Consider the following 18790-nt stretch of genomic DNA (forward strand, 5'->3'; position numbering starts at 1 on the left):
CTTTAAAAAAAGAATGATAAAAATATTTTATTTTTATAAATTTCATTTTAAATTTGACTTAATTTTGTGGGAGGTAAATCGATCTTTTATGGATCTTGAACTTTGCTCTACATATTCTATACTACAATTGAAGGTAAATCATCCTAAAGAATTAACAGCATATGTAATGTACATAGGTATCCCGTGTAAAGAAGCACCTGCCTCTTGGCAGATTGAACATTTAATTTAAGCGAATACAGGGCATATTTATTTGATATAAGGGCTACAGGGCTATAAAACTACTTAGCCACACCATGAAAATATGGGAGAAATTAATTGATAGACGGATACGTGAAGAAACCGAAATATCCGATAATCAATTTGGCTTTCATTGCAATTGCCAATTTCATTGGCAATTTTGGGCAGATCAACAACAGATGCAATTTTTCATTATAAGGCAACTGATGGAAAAATACAGGCATAAAGAGACCAACGCTCATATCTATGGTATTCATTGATCTTGAGAAAGCACATGATAGAGTTCCTCGAGAGATTCTGTGGTAGGCACTCAATAAGAAAGGAGTCCCTGGCGAATATGTAAAGATTGTGAGAGATATGTATGAAAGAGTAACGACTAGTGTTAGGACAGATGTGGGAGAGACTGATAAATTTCAGGTGAAAGTAGGATTGTACCAAGGCTCGGTGCTTAGTCCCTATTTATTCTCATTAGTTTTGGACCAGATATCAGCGAAACTACAGGGAAGCATTCCATGGTGCCTAATGTATGCTGATGATGTAGTGTTAATAGGAAATAGTGAAAGAGACTTAGAACAAAAACTGGAACAGTGGAGACAAGCTCTGGAGGAAAAAGGTTTAAAACTTAGTAGGACAAAAACAGAGTATTTGAAATGTTCATTTAAAGATGGAGTTACTACAAATAAAATGGTATCTTTGGATGGTGAAATGATTGTGGAAAGCAATAGTTTTAAGTACCTGGGATCGATATTACAGAGTAATGGAGAAATAGATGGAGATACAAGCAGTAGAATTAGGACTGGATGGATGAAGTGAAAAGAAGCGAGTGGTGGGTTGTGTGACAGAAAAATTCCAATTAAGCTGAAGGGAAAATTTTATAAAATAGCCATAAGCCGGCTATGATGTACGGAACTGAATGTTGGGCAGTGAAAACGAAAACGTAACAACGAATGCATGTGGCGAAAAACCTGGGGGAGACGATAAGGCAGGACATGTTGGTAAAGGGGATTAACATTGATATGACCCAAGATATATAATTGTGTGGAGAAATGCAATTCGGGATGCCGACCTCGTATAAGGATAAGGCAAAGAGAATGATAATTCATAAGGATAGGGCTTTTGTTAATTTTGATTAAATAAATATACAGGGTGTACCGAAAAGATTGGTCATAAATTATACTACCGATTCTGGGTTCAAAAATAGGTTGATTGAACCTTACTTACCTTAGTACAAATGTGCACATAAAAAAAGTTACAGCCCTTTGAAATTACAAAATGAAAATAATTTTTTCCAATATATCGAAAACTATTAGAGATTTTTTACTGAAAATGAACATGTGGCATTCTTATGGAAGGAGCATCTTGAAAAAAACATACTGAAATTTGTGCACCCCATAAAAATTATATGGGAGTTTTGTTCCCTTAAACCCCCCTAAACTTTTGTGTATGTTGTTTTTAAATTATTATTGTAGCACTATTAGTTAAACATAATGTTCTTAAACAATTTTTGCCTCTTAGTACTTTCTCGAAAAGCCAGTTTTTATCGAGATATTTTGAATATTGGTCAAATCCACCACATATTTGTATATGGTTAAGTACGATTATAGAGATTATAGAGACCTGGTAATAATATGAAAAATTGTAATTTACATTTTTATAATATGAAAATATTCTAAGAGGCAAAAAGTTTTAAAAACACTATGTTTAACTAATGGTACCGCAATAAAAGTTTAATTGGAATGTACACAAACATTTGGGGGGTTTAAAGAAACGAAACCCTTATAAAATTTGTATGTAAATATATTAAAAAAGAAGCCGCATCTCGATAAAAACTGGATTATCGAAAAAATACTAAGAAGCAAAAAAGTTTTAAAAACATTGTGTTTAACTAATGGTACTACAATAATAACCCCATAGAATTTTAATGGCTGTACAAATTTCACTGTTGTTTGCTTTAAGATGATCCTGCTATAAGAATGCAACATGTCCATTTTCAATAAAAAATATCTAGGACTTTTCGATATAAGAAAAAAAATCAATTATCATTTTGTAACATCAAAGGGCTGCAACTTTTTTTGTGTGAACTATTAATTGTATATAGGTATGTGAGTTCAAGCAACCTATTTTTGACCCTAGAATCTGTTGTATAATTTATGACCAATCTTTTCGGGACACCCTGTATATCTATCATGATTTTGTAAATATTTTATTTCCTGTACCTTTCTGGGACTAGTGTGAAGGGAGATGGGCAGAGAACGGGCCCAGGTTTGAGCAGTCGGGCAGAGCACCATTCTGATGGCTGAAACAGTGGGCGTTTTCCTTTTGAATATCTTTAGGTATATTCGAAGAATTTCTTCCCTCGTTTCTCCCAGGATTGTGGGGTTGCTTAACGCTCTGGTCCTATTACGACTAAAATGGCGCCCTACAGAACCTGTTAATTGTTTATCGCGCTTTTCTTAGTCCGGATACAGGAAATGGAAATTTACTTTTCCAGTATTTGGTAGGTTTTTATCGCTAACGATTTTTAACCCGGGAGCAGTCGCGCTCACTTCTGTAACGTAAGTAGTCGGACTTATGAGAAAAAATCTCACAATATAGATTTAAATATGAATTTAAATCAAAATAATTTAAAAAATTTTATTTAGGTACTTGTTATGTTAAAAATATCTATTTCTAACAATTTTAAAGCTAATTAGTTCTCAATAAAGTCATAAATGCCACAAAAAAATAAAAAAAAATGAAATTAAAAAAATACATTAATTATATAAATAAAATATAATATGAATATAATATAATAAAATATAATATGAATATAATATGAATTATACAGGGTGAGTCACCACTAACGCGACGGAAGATTACAGCGAAATGGTACAAGATATGAAAAAAAATTTAATTAGTGGTTTGTAAGTTGATAAAATCTACATTTTAAAATTATTTTTAAATATACAGGGTGTCCCAACAAATGGCGCCGTATCAAAGTTCTATTTTTTCTTATGGAACACCCTGTATTTTATTGCATTTTTTAATTGTCCGCAAAAAATAAAGTATAGTTTTGTAAGGCTTCCCTATACCTATGTACAGAGTGTTCTGACTTATGTTGACATATCTTAAAATGTAAAGTTTTAAAAGAAGGCTTATTCTCAAATTATTTAAGAAATTATAAAAAAAATACTTTTACATCTAAATAGTTGGATATCGGTTGAATGAATTCCATGATTGATTATTACACATTTATTTACAAGGTGTTCAACATTTACAGTTTCATTATTGCATTATTTAATGTGTCATATTATTATGATGCTTATTTTAAATGGAACACCATGTATATTAATTATTAATTATATTAAATGAAGTCACCCCTTTTGAATGGTATATGGATGTCCTATACCTAGGTCTAATAGTTTTTGCGAAATTTACAATTATTTAAATTCTTAATCTGTAAATCGCTTTTAAAACAAAAGATGTATCTCATTGTATGACATCGTCATTTTATGACAGTACGGTCTGGTAATTATCAAAAATATAAACATCCATGTATGATATTCAAATTTAATTGTCCCTAAAAATGAATAACCACGTTATCTACGAATTAGTAGACATGGCACTTTGCATAGGGGAGTGTTTGCAAAATTGTATCTTACTTTCTAAAGTTTACGCTCAAAAGTAGGTATCCTGGTACAAGACATCCAAAAAAGGACGTTTTTGAGAAATTTCGGAAAGTTAAATAAAAATAAACCAGTTATTTGTGATCACGTCAAGAAAATTAATATCCTGCTATCTGTTACGGAAAACCCAAATAATATTAAAAAAAAATTCAAAATCAGTAAATCAGTCAAACGACTGTTAGAATACTTAAGAGAAACCACTATTATCCGTATAAAACTCAACTACACCAATATTAGACCGAACAGGATTATGATAAATACTTAACTTATCGTTTATGGACTTTAGACTTTGGAGCAGATCCAGATTTTTTTTAAATGTATTGTATACAGACCAATCTGCCTACTTTTCATAATAATGGTCTAGTAAATAGACATAATTTTGATTTCATTATGATACAGTAAACAAATATTTATTTCGGACAGTTTAAAAATCGAGAGTGCATAAATATTATTTTTAAAATCAATTTACCGTTTAAGAAAATTGTAAATTACGCAAAAACTGTGACTTCTAGTTATGGAACATCCCTATACCATTCGAAAGAGGAACCTGTGTTTAGTATAATAATTTATTAACATACATGATGTTTTATTTAAAATAAGCATAATATGACACATTAAATAATCCAATAATGAAACTGTAAATAAATGTGTAATAATCAATCATGGAATACATTAATTATAAAATAATTATCAGACCGTACTCTCATAAAATGACAATGTCATACGATGCCATTAATTAACTACATCTTTTGTTTTAAGATCTATTTACAGATTAACCTTTAACTACACGCGCTGGCGTATTTTGTACGCCAGATATAAGAATTCTACTGCAAATATATTTAAAAATTTAATTTTTGACCTTGTTTATGTCTCTAACCTATCACTGGAATGTGCTTTATAATTTGGTTTTAGTTTCGTTATAATCGGCGTTCTGGGAAGATCGTAATTTACAGTTTATTATTTGTCGTTTCGGGTGGTGGACAATATGCGCCACGATTATATTAATATAAGTAGTAATATAAGTACATATTTCAATTGTTTTTTAGTCATTATTACACAAAATATATTTTTCCTTATAAACAATACTTTTTCTCCCGTAAAAAATTTCAAATACAAGAAGTTATATTCATTATTAGGTAAAGGCTCACAACTTACAATCAAAAACAAGGTATCAGTTTACAAGCAAATGCTCTACCAGTATGGACCTATAGTTTACACCTTATGGGGCTGTACTAGTGAGAGTAACTATGCTTCTCTTCAAAGAATCTAAACTCGAATATTAAGAAACATGGTGATAGTCAATGCTCCATGGTATATTCTCAGTAAAGACTTACATCGGAAACGTCGAATAGCAACAAGATGAAAGAAGAAATAAAGAAGATTGCCAATGGCAAGAAAAACCGACTCCACAACCATACAATGAGGGTGTTCGAATAATTATTCGAACATGTAAAATATTTGAAAATATTTTTAATTCTTAAGTTCATCTTTGAAATGCATAACAAAGCATTTGTTGCACTGTCAACAGTGCAAAAATGTACAAAGGCCAAATGTTTAGTGTTAATATGATGTGCCTAAAAGACATGCGTTTTTATGAAAATGACTTTCTATCCCGGTACCACCCTCTTCACCATACAAATACCAGGGCAACACGACGTTTTAAGCTCAGTCAAGTGTGTTTTAGTACGAGTTCGATGCAATACGCTGTTGCTCCTTCAACGGCACTCAAAAGTGCTCATCGTCAACTGAGACGAAGTTGTAAGTTGAAACTTGACGAAGTTGCAACTTAGAAGAAGATGCAAGTTGTATGAGCCATTCTAGCTTATCTTCGAGCTGTTGTTGTCTGCACTCAAGAGTGTTCTCAGCCGAGACTCAACAAACATCGCGTGGGAAATGTAACAAATAAATCCGTCAAGGACAAAGGTTTGACTCTACGCAAAGTGCACCTTCATTCTCTATCCCTACAGGTCCGTCAGGGACAAAGTGATGTCAGTTCCGGTAAAAGTCAACGCAATACTCTGTTGTATCTCGACACATCCGTCAATAATAAAGCATTCTTCAGAAGAAGCCTTCAGTGAATTTGGGCAGACAATTTAATGCTTACTACACAGACTGTAGAATGAAAGACTCATTTCAGCCCGTAAGTAGTTATTGTAGTTGGACGTTCTTTATGAAAGTCCGATTGTTATGTTGGGATAGTAACGCATCAAACTTTTTGAACTTTTGTGATAGTATTAAATGTATAAATAAATGTCATTTTAAATTCGGGCAGTGCACCTACCCACAACAGTGAAGTGTGCAACAATAATTAATTATTAGATAGATAGATAGATAGATAGATAGATAGATAGATAGATAGATAGATAGATAGATAGATAGATAGATAGATAGATAGATAGATAGATAGATAGATAGATAGATAGATAGATAGATAGATAGTTTATTTAGCTATAAGTTGCATACAATAATGTAATAATGTTTATAGCAATTCAGTAAATAGTTATATAGAAGTATAGAACAAACAAAATTAAGTATTTCAAACATTAAAATTACATATAAAAATATACAATATAAACAGAAAACGTAATACAAATTAAAATAATTAAAGTAATTGTGGTCATTGTGTTACAGCTTGGGCATTCACATTATCATAATACTCACCCAGTGTATACGGACACATGGTCACTAAGTAATCTTTAACTTTTGTTTTAAACCCCGTAGTTGAATTTATATTTTTTAATTTTTGAGGTAATTTATTAATAAAGACTGGATTATATGCAAAATGCATATGCATATATATGCTGCATATTTCTCATGTTTTTCATAAATGCATATGCCTTGCATATTTGGAGATTTAAGAGCATATAAATGCATATTTTGATGGGAATTTACTCTACCCCATTTAAAAATAAGGTATATATTAGTAACATCAACATCCATTAAAATAAAATGTGAAAGTAAATATTTTGCTGTTAAGCTCCTTTGTTGTTGTACCCATAAACATAATGGGCGTTATTTATAGCTGCAGGTATCATTATCCGGATATTTAAGATTTATAGACTTCTCAGAATTTACAAATTACCTAAGTAAATACCGATTATATTTTGAATAACATTACAAATATTACCTGTACTTTCTGCTGGTGTCGGCCAACTATGAATTATTCTGGGAAAACCAACCAAAACGAAATTTTAAGGCAGCGTTGCCAATTTAGCTTATTTTATGCTAGATTTGGCATATTTTTGTGTTGTTTAGCTTATTTATTTTTTGTTTAGCATATAGCATATTTTCTAGCATATTAAATAATATAAAAATTATTTAGTAAAAATCGAAAATCTTCTAATTCAGAACAAATTTTTATGTTGGCCTTACAATTACTAAAACAACTTAGGAACTCTCTCACAGGAACTTGAAACTGATATCAGTGAGTCAAATCTGATTCCTAACAAAAAATGTTTAACCATTCACACATACACACCTACATCAGCAAATCCCTTCGCCTTCAATAATGTTTATATTAGTACTTATGTCTGTGGACCATGAGATTACTATTAACTACAGGATCATGTTTCAGCATTTTTTAAAACAAATAATTTATCTGTACTGGGTTATGCTTGCTATAGGGATTTTTTATTAGTTGATAATGGAATACCTACTGTTGAACTGATCATTCCATCATTCTTGTGAGGTTTGGCAAATACTATATTGGTCGAGTTGGCAACACTGTTTTAAGGGTAGGATAGATTATTTTATTTTATGAATGGTTAGTCTTAAATCAATCGCCGATTATTCAACTTTTGTGATTGCAAGTTATTGACTATACTGTGTAAAAAAATCATTTTATTATTATTGTGAAAATGCCTAAAGTAGCAAGGGAAAAATCAAGTCTTCTCAGAAGTTGGATTGGAAGTAACAATCATCTAAAAGTTATCGACAGTGAAAGTATGTTTTGCACCATTTGTGATAAAAAGGTAAGTTCTCCACTTCAATAGATTTTTAAACTTATCAAACTTCTTTGCACATCTATGTGTCTGTCTATTCTAAAATGACAAACCGTCCCATTTCTTCAAAAACTGTTTTTTAAAGTTCGCAACGGTTTGGCTTATACAGAGCGAGGTGTTGAGAGTGGCCCACCCTGTATACTACGGTACACTGACTGTACTTTATTGTTTGACGATTTCAATTTCACTTTGAGAAATAAAAAAAAATTGGGGGAGGTTTAAAAAGTTTGATCATTTTAATGTAGGTATCTATTTACGAAAACATCTAAAACATCATTATCATTATATTCCAGATTCCATGTCAAAAGAAATTCCAAGTAGTTCAACACATAAAAACTTCACTTCACCAAACTAAGCTATCAAAAAATGATAATAAACCTCGCCAGCAGATTCTACAGAACAGTTTGCAGATTCAGAATACGTCAGTTGGGCAAGAAACCTTTGCAAAGGATTTATGCCATTTTTTTTTGAACTGCAATATCCCTCTGCACAAGTTAGAACATAAATCGTGTCAAAACTTTTTAAAAACTTATTGCAAGATTAAAGATAAACCAGCTCAAATACCAAGTTCTTCAACTCTTCGGAAAAAATATGTCAGTGCATGTTACAAAGATGTGATGACGAGTATTAAAAATCAGTTAAAAGCCGATTATCTTTGGATTTCCGTCGACGAAACAACGGATACAAAGGGTCGACAAATTGCGAATCTAATTGTTGGAGTTCTTAACGACTCTGGCGATTTTAAAAACTCATACTTAATTAGTGTAAAATGTTTGGAAAAAACAAACTATGCTACAATAGCTAGATTTGTTAACGAATCCCTAACAAATTTTTTTTTACCTGATCAAGTACCATTTGAAAAAATATTATTAATGCTTAGTGATGCCGCCTCATATATGATGAAAGCTGCATCCAATCTTAAAATCTTTTTCCCTAATTTAATTCACTGTACATGTTTGGCGCACGGCCTAAACAGAGTTGCAGAGAAAGTTAGAATTGAATTTCCCAATGTAAACACCTTAATAAATAATGTAAAAAAAGTATTTCTGAAAGCACCACTACGTGTACAGGTATATAGGGAGATGCTTCCCGATATTCCTTTACCACCAGAACCAGTATTAACCAGATGGGGAACTTGGCTTAAAAGTGCTATATTTTTATCTGAACACTACGACGACATCAAAAGCGTTATTTCAAGTTTTGATCCGACTTGTACCGCTATTGATAACTGTCAAAATATTTTTAAAGAAAAGTCTATTAAAAATCAATTGTTGTATATAAAATCGAATTTCGATATCATTGAAAGTTCAATTACAAAATTAGAGGCTCAAAATTTATGTCTTCACAATAGTATGTCTATTGTTGATTCGGTTAAACAGAAAATAACAAATCTGAATGGGGAAATTGGAGTAAAAATTAAAGATAAACTTGATGACGTTTTAAACAAAAATGAGGGTTTCACTTTATTGCGTTCAATAAATAATATAATCAATTTTGGAAACTTCGATGAAAATATTAATATGGATCCGTCTCTAATAGCAAAGTTTAAATATGCCCCAATTACATCTTGTGACGTTGAGAGATCTTTTTCTGCCTATAAACAAATATTAACAGATAGAAGACATAATATTAGTTTAGAAAATATGAATCAATATATGATTATTTATTGTAACAATAAAAATATGTAAATTTGTTTTATTGTACTCTTTTTATAATATTAGTTTAGAAAATATGAATCAATATTGTAACAATAAAAATATGTACATTTATTTTATTGTACTCTTATTTATCTTGTGGTCAAAATAAAATATTTTGCCGTTTTATTTGTCACAAAACCTGAAGTTAAAAAAATATATTAAGAAATAATAATACAATTTGGTTTAAATTCAAACCTATTTATTTATTTTTATTATTTTTTATTTATTTATGTATTTAACGTAAACCATAAAATTATTCATATAAAAATAAGTGCATATATAAATGCATATTTGCATGTTAATTGTGCATATTCAGCTTGTTTTAAAATGCATATTGCATGCATATTTTAGACATTTTTTAGTGCATATTTTCCAGTCTCGATTTATTAAACAATTGTAAACCACAAACAGTGGATGCCTTCCTGCTTAATTCTAGATGTCGGTATGGTACAACATATTGTCTCTTATTTCGTGTATTATGTGAATGAATATCGCTGTTACATAAAAAAAGTTGTTTTATTCTTATGAATCAGTAGCAGTAACTCGACATTAGAAGCTAAGGTGTTTCGTTGGAAATACCTAGGACAGTAAAGTAGCAGATTAAGTTAAATATAAAATGCTGGTTGCATAGATTTAAGATTTACTGCATTGTTAATTTAATAAATTACTCGTATACTCGGATACTCGTATCAAAGAACATCTGTCAAATATCGATAAATCTAGCTTTGGTCATTTGCATGCATCGAAACATAGCTTTAGTCCCCAAAGAGATAGTAGGATCCTACATGGCATACTTAATAATAACTATACCAGAATGAATCTACTAGAAGATCTAGAAATAAGTAGAGAAATGAGAAGAAACCCTCAAAACTGTGTTAACACCCAGATTCAATTAAATTGTAAATTTGATCCTATTTTTAAGAAATTTCTTTAAAAATTTGGTTTAGTATACAGTATACCCAACTATTTATGAAAGTTTTTTGAACATTACTTTTTAGGTATTCTTGAGTTTTCTTTCATTAACTACATATTTGTAAACAAGTATAATATTTGAGATTTGTCTAAATTAATTAATAATATTGTTAATTTATAAAATAACAGCTTTCGAATTCTGAACTTGTCATATGCGATTTCTCCTAGGTTTGATTTCATCTAACTTTTTCCACACTTGGTCAAACTAAAACAGTTTTGTTTTTTAAAAAATTTTGATAATTTATATACGAGTACACGTTAACATTTCACTTCAGCATTAATAATAGTAATGATTTGAAAATTTTACTTTAAAATTTAGTATCGTAACTTAAAATGCATTTAATCTATGCATGGATTTTTAGTCATTTTCAATTTTTAATTAATTTTTAATTATTATTTACGAATATAGAGGTCGCATAAGATTGTGGTTCCTTCTTTATCATTTTAATGAATGACAGTCTTCCTCAGCTGTTCACGTGGGCTCAAAATGGTTTGACTCGCCATGTTTGTTATATTTTTTAAAATAAAAACGAACTTAGAGGTGAATTTATTCATTTTAAGGGGTTGTTATACCCGATATCTGTTGTTTTTGCCCAGTATCCATGTTTTTTATTGTGTAGTTCAGCAATTGCTCTTCTATGAAGGTTTTATAAGAGAACGTAAGTTTTTCAATCTTTTTTTTTTAATCTTATCTTAAATGTCCCTTTAGGAAGGTCTGATGATGGCACGTTATGTTTTAAAAGTACATAGCTGATAATAAAACTTTTTTTACACACTATCAAAAAAATTTTTTTTGAGAACATACACCTGTTCGGCGATTTGACGGAGAACAAGGATCACATATGGTCCTTATTCTCTGGTTTTGACGTACTTACAGTAGTATGTACAAGTCTTACAGTCTTTTCCAATTTAATAAATAATAAAAAACTTTCTTAACGTTACTCACTATACTCTGTTGCTTACATATCGTTTTATAGATTAGCTATTTAATAAATAAAACTTGTATTTAAGTTTAACTGGCTCACATAAATGGTTTTCGAAAATAGGAAACACTCTACTCGTGTAAACGTGTAATCGGAATTAACCCAGTGAAACATAATTCTAATGCTGTTCCATATTCGAGCACACCTAGCCATTATTCCATTTTTATGGAACATATCCGCACTATGTAATTACTTTAATCAACATTATAGTTCATCTGTTTACAAGTCACCAATAACAATTATCACTCATTCACCCTTTGGCTGATTCGTTCTTACATCCCTCGACTGATTATAAATTCAATTAAAATCAAACTCCATTAATTTAGCAAATAAATTGCAGTTCCAGCATTCGTTTCCTCTCGGGAGCCGATTAATGGACGAGTCGTACAGTGTGGCCACCACAACCGCATGGCTTTACTAATAATATCAGCGTATAATTTAATAACTTCATTCGCCATCAATCAAAGTAAAATATGGCGTTTTGCAATGGCGAGTGTGTGTGCGTAATCGAGTTACGTTGGACCACCACCGCATTTTCCGAAGGTTTATTTTATTATGGGCACGGAAGGCTACTACCAGTGATTCTAAGAGACCCTAAATTGGATGCAATGTACAATTTATGAGATTAATCAAATATGTACGTTACGTTTTGTTGCCCCAACCGTCTAATTTCGTAAAATATCCGCAAATACTGTAGTTCGAACTAAGTGGTAGTTAAATAATCTGAATAATTAATTTTTTGTCGTGTTTATAATGGTATGTAACGACAACTGAACACTGGTAAACTAAGAATTATCCTCGTTCTTCTTTTTGTATAGACATGACTCTGTCTGTTTTTTCAATGTGCCTCTAGTAAGTTGTCGTTTCATCGTTTTCTTGGTCTTCCCACTGATTGTCTGCCTATTGGGGAACTGTCTTTCGCTGTCCTGACTACCATATTTGTTGTCATTCGGCTTATGTGGTCATTCCATTCTATTCTTCTGTTTCTTATCCAGTTATTAATGTTATCCACCTTGCATCTCCGTCGTATATCTGTACTTCTAGCCTGTCCCATAGAGTCTTACCATCGATTTTTCAAAGGGTTTTCATCTCCGCTGTTTCGAGCAATCTTTTTGTCCTCTCTGTGTCGGGTCGTGTTTCTGCCGCGTATATCATTGTTGGTCTGATGACTGTTTTGTAAATGCTGCCTTTCATTTCTTTTCCGATATTTTCATTTCTCCATATTGTGTCATTCAGGCAACCTGCGGCTCTGTTTGCTCTATTCACTTGATCTTCCACTTCTGTTTCGAGTCTTCCGTAGCTAGATAGTGTGATGTCTAGGTATTTAAACTCCATCACTTGTTCTATTATCTGATCTTCCAGCTCCAATTTACATTTTATTGGATCTGCTGTTATAACCACGCATTTTGTCTTTTTTGAGGAAATTAACATTTCTGGCGATTATGTTGAATTTGTGCAGCACACGTTGTAAATCATCTTCACTTTGAGAGATTAGTATTGCATCATCCGAATAGCAGATTATTTTAAGTTGTTTTTCTCCCATTTGGTATCCTAATTTAGTTTTTACTTTTTTTATTATTTCGCCCATGATCAGGTTGAACAATAACGGACACAAGGAATCCCCTGTCTTATCCCATTGCCGGCTTTAATTGGGTCAGTTAGTTCATTTTCCACTTTTACTTTTATTGTGTTGCTCTGGTAGATGTTTTCTATCGTTTTAATTATTCCCAGAGGAACCTCTCTCGAGTATAACATGTGGATAACGTCCTTAAATGTGACCCTGTCAAATGATTTCTTAAGGTCCACGAAACATAAATATGCCGGTTTGTTGTATTCTAACGATTTCTCTTGAACTTACCTCATTATAAATATAGCGTCAGTGCATGACCTTCCCGACCTAAAACCTTGTTGTTCTTCTGTTAATGTTATAATTTCATTCAATGTGTTTGTTATCACTTTTGTTGTTAATTTTAATGTTCTGTTTAATAAGTTAATCCCTCTGTAATTCTCCGGGTCTGATTTGTCTCCTTTTTTGGAGAGAAGTAATTAGGATGAAGAATAATCTAAAAAAGGAAAATAAAATACTTGGGCCACGTGTTAATACGTGGGCCACGAGAGAGGAAAGATATGCACTAATATAAATCATATTGGATGATCAAGCAGGGCTGCTTTATCCATTAGGCAATATAGGCAGTTGCCTAGGGCGGCACATTATGAGAGGGCGGCACAAATACTGTACAAAAAATATTTGTATATAAAAATTATGGATCTGGGTTCTGTCTTTAAAGAGTATGAAGCTCTTTCAAATTACTTTACCGCGAGGAAGCCGAAAAATTGTGCCCAAATAAAACATATAAAAAAACAAGAAAGAGAAAGAGAAAAAACTTATTCGACGAGGGGGCCGATGATGAACTAAACTTTTCAGCTAATGATGAGATGAAAATCCACACATTCTATATTATAATCGACTCTCTGATAAGAGACCTGAATAGACGTCTGGAATCTTGTCGACTTACTTATCAACGTTTTCGTGTTATTAACAGATTTGCCAAAATTAAACAATGAAGAAATTATTAAAGAAGCTGAAAATCCGGTACAAAATAAAGACGACCAAGATACATTATTCATGCATGAATGCATTCAGAATGCATTTGGATACCACAATAAAATCACCAATTGACATATCTTAATATTTAAAGGGAGTTAGTGCAGTCGCTGAAGGTGGATATGAGCTATTACCTCCGATTTCGTTGAACCTCCATCGATTTGCATAAAAATTGGTGAGTGGTTAGAGAATATCTCAAGGAACAAAGGTGACATGGTGTCAACTTGCGCTTTTACCCTGGGGGTGGATGCCACCCCTTCTCGGGAGTGAAAATTATTTTACTAAAAATAGCCCCAGAATTCGATAGTGGGGCAAATTCTAAGCAAAATTTGTTACATAAAGTTACATAAAGAAAAATTCATGTTTTCAACCGATTTTTCATAAATAACTCAAAAACTATAAGGTTTTACAAAAAGGTTATTACTACCTAAATTGAATCTAATAAATAATGAAATAAACTTCTTACTTAAAAGACCTTTTAATGTTAACTAAAAATGAGTTTAGTATTCAAGCTTAAATAACGGGAAAATGATGCATTTTATAACATAAGCTTAGTAAACATTAATTTATCAAATTACTTAGAAGTATCTATCAAATGAGCCACCGAACAAGTTGATAACATTAAAATTTATGCACAAAATATTTTTCAAAATTTATCTTTTAAGAATTTTTCCAAAAAAGTTATTGTTTTTTTTTTAAATAACTCCGTTAATTTTTACGATATCAAGTTTGCCTAACACCATTTAAAAGTTAATTTTATAGACTATTAAACCACGTTGAATTTAATCTTTTAAACCCCATACTTTTTTAAAAATAAAAGGTTAAATGGCCCCGGTTACATGGTTCTCGGAGCAAAATTTAAGCTTCAAACGTTTCATCTCGGTTATTTTTTACCCTATAGTTACACACCCTATAATTTTATATAGTTATAAAAAGTTAAAATATTTGACACAGAGGAAACTAAAATTTTGGTTATACATACATATATCACTTTTTACGTATATTGAGTATTTTTGGAGTTATTATCAAAAGAAAATGAAAATTACGAGAATTTTAAAAATTCTGATTTTTTTAAATCATACCTTTTTTCTTATATGCATTCTAAACCAGTCAAAATTGTTGAAATCATTATGTTATGCTAATATAAAGAGATTCTTCTAAGGATTACTATAAATAATTTTTGTGGAAATAACGTATGTTTTATTTTTCACTTTTTCCTAAAAAGTTCTAAAGGGTTCTCTTTTTTTCATCATAACTTGCTTAATTGTGATGATATTGACTTCTACTGGAGCTCATTTGATAGGTACTCCGAAGTACTTTGACAAGTGTGTAGTAGGTATATTTTATAAAATGCATCTTTTTCGCGTTATTTAAGCTTGAATACTTAGATTTGAGTACTCGTCGAAAAAAATATACATTCAATTAACCATAACTCACTCTGAATTCACATTAGTTTAGTTCTTTAAGCAAGGAGTGTATTCAGCTTTTTATTATCTTCAATTTTGATAATAATGACTTTTTTGTAAACGCTTATAGTTATTGTGTTCTACTGAAAAACAGCTTTAAAATATGCTTTGTTTTTATGAAAGAATAAAATTTTTGATTTTTAATAACTCAAAAAGTATTGATTTATATTAATAATTTTATATAACCAATTTTGCTTAGAATTTGTCTCTCTATCGATTTATGGAATTATTAAAAAATATAATTTTCATCCTCAATAAGGTGTGGCATTCACCACCACGGTAAAAGCGCAAGTTGGCATCATGTCAACTTTATTCCTTAATGTATTCTCTAACTACTCACTAATTTTCATGAAAATTGATGAAGGTTCAACGATATCGGAGTTGAAAACCTTCAGTGACTGCACGTGGATTGAAAAAAATTTTCCCTAATTTTGACATTGCTTTTCACATTTACTTGCGCATCCCAGGTGCCAACGTGTCTGCTGAAAGGTCATTTTCGAAAATTTCAAGAATTAAAAATAATTTCTCATCAAGTATGACGCAAGAACGTGCAATTTGTAGATTTTGTCAAGAAAAAAAATTTTTTTTTGAAAAGAAGTCTCTGATGTGATCGAACTGGAGTGACAATTTTTTTCTGTTATAGGTATATACACATCGTAGTTTAAATCCATTTTTAGTGTTTTTGTAAATTTCTGCAATTCTTTTTTTCGCAAAAATGGTACATGGTTGAAGGGCGGCTACTAGAGAATTGCCTAGGGCGTCAATTGATCTAAACGCGGCCCTGTGATCAAGTACAGGGCAAAAGATCAGTAGGAAGACGCCAAAACTCGTGGCTGAAAGATCTGAGAAAATGGTTTGAGCGCTCATCGGCAGAAATTTTTCGTGAAGCAGTTTCCAAAGCTACAACTGCCATTTGGATCACCAACCTTCGACAGGAGACGGCGCAAGAAGAAGAAAAATAATGGTAAGTTATCTCTCTCGCTCTCTCTCCCCCTATTCTTCTCTTATAATTATTATTCTTCCCCAGCTATTTCCTTTTCACGCGTTACTTTTTCTTACTCTTCTTCGCCACTTATTGGTGGTTCTTTTGTCTTCTTCACCTAAAGCTTTATATCTCAAGTTGTCTGCACACACTCCTTATTACTTACTTACTCCGTGGCGTTAAAACCCTTCGTGGGTTTTAGCCGACTCGGTAACATACCTCCACTGTTTTCTGTCTTAAGCAACCTCCATCCAATTCTCCACTCCCATCTCGCTTAGGTCTCCTGCTATATTATCTCGCCACCGGAGTCGAGGGCGTGCGCGTGGTCTCCTTCCAGTTGGGACTTCCTCCCACATCAGTTTTACTGTTCTTTAGTCAGAATGCCTTCTGAGGTGTCCCGCCCATTGGAGTCTTCTGGACCTTATTTCTTTTATGATGTCGGCGTCTGGGTAAAGTTCTTCGAGCTCTTTGTTAGTTCTTATCCTATATTATCCTGATGCTTCATCCAGCACAGGACCAAAGATCTTCCTTTTCACACTCCTTCCATCTTTAAGAAATCTCCTTGTGGTAGCACTACAACCCGGGGTGGGTCTTGGCTGACTGCACAACTCGCTTCTATTTCAAACGGTCGTCCATATCATTATTCTTAAAGGGTACACCCCGTTAAGATAGGCAAAATGCCCTCACTCTCAGAATTCAATTTTTTAATTTTTTTTACGTTCTGTGCAATTAAAAAATGAGATAACGCGGATTTTTAGCTCGCCACCCCCCTTACTCCTCCCCCCACAGCCAAAAACGTAGATTTTTAGATTTATTTTTTTTTAGTTGGGTTCCAATTGATTTAAAAATTTCAAAAATTCACACGTATAGCTGAGGCTTTTACAAAACATGTCCATTTTTTATGGACTTTTAGGTTGTGTGTACATAACCTCAATTTTTTTTAACTATTTTAAAACCTATAACTTTTTTTTGGAGGGGGCTGCAAGTCCAATTTTTTTGCATTTTATGTATTTTGTCAAAAGCTATCTCCCTGATTTTTTTCAGATTTTTCCGTCAGGTGAGCCATCTTGAAAAATCCGGAAAACTGTTTTTTTTTAGGGGGGTTTTAAGGATTTTCTCCATTTTATAGACTGCAACATAGATCAACTCAAGGTTTTGTTAATAGATTATGTATAATTTGAAATAACTGAGTATATTAGGATATTCAAAAATTGGGCGAAACACTTTTAAACCCCCCAAAAACCATGTTTGTTTAAAGTTTTGTAAGGATTTTTGCGGGTCTAATTATATTTTTTAAGGTCGATACAGCCTGAATATTTTTTTTATTTTTTTACGTTCTATATGATTTTAAAAAATTAGGACTCACCGCAATTTTAGCCCACTTCCCCTATTCCCCCTCCCCCACAGCCAAAAATATCAATTTTTCGATTTTATTTTTTTTTAAGTTGGTTTGCAATTAAATTATAAATAATTGATGGATTCGACCATTACTTGATGGAAGTTCATTTTATCTCACAATAAAACACTGAAAAACGTTTGTTTTTCTATACTTCCACAAAATTTATTACAACTATGTTATTACTACAGCTGTTTCGGCAAAGGCACTTGAGAAGCAAACTTGAGAAAGGCACTTTGCCGAAACAGCTGTAGTAATAACATAGTTGTAATAAATTTTGTGGACGTATAGAAAAACAAACGTTTTTCAGTGTTTTATTGTGAGATAAATTATAAATGTTGTTCTGAAGCTATTTCTTTGTGGCATTTTTGTAATTAATTTTTCTAAATGGGAAATAAGCCACAATTTAACTAAAAAATGATTTTATTTTCCATCTGTAATGCGATAGAGAGAATTCGATAATCTTTGACGCATTGAAAAAATGGTTTGGGACGATCTATTTAAATAAGTCACATTAAATTAAATTATTAGAAGATTTTTTTACCAAGCAATATTTTTGTTTTATTAATATTTTGTATTTTGACAACGACGTCCGTGGTGGAAAACGAAACGTTAATAAAATCATTTTATCATCAAAAACAGTTCCTTATAACAAATCCACAAGGTGCCAGGCAGTACCGCGGTCGGAAAATTGTTTAAACATTTTTTTAAACGAATTCAAAAAATCAGTTTTTTCACTTCGGACTTTGTTTTAGATTATCTGGATCAAGCTGAGCAAAAAAGGTA

Source organism: Diabrotica virgifera, chromosome 7 (assembly GCF_917563875.1).
Source record: "Diabrotica virgifera virgifera chromosome 7, PGI_DIABVI_V3a".
Taxonomy (NCBI): Eukaryota; Metazoa; Arthropoda; class Insecta; order Coleoptera; family Chrysomelidae; genus Diabrotica; species Diabrotica virgifera.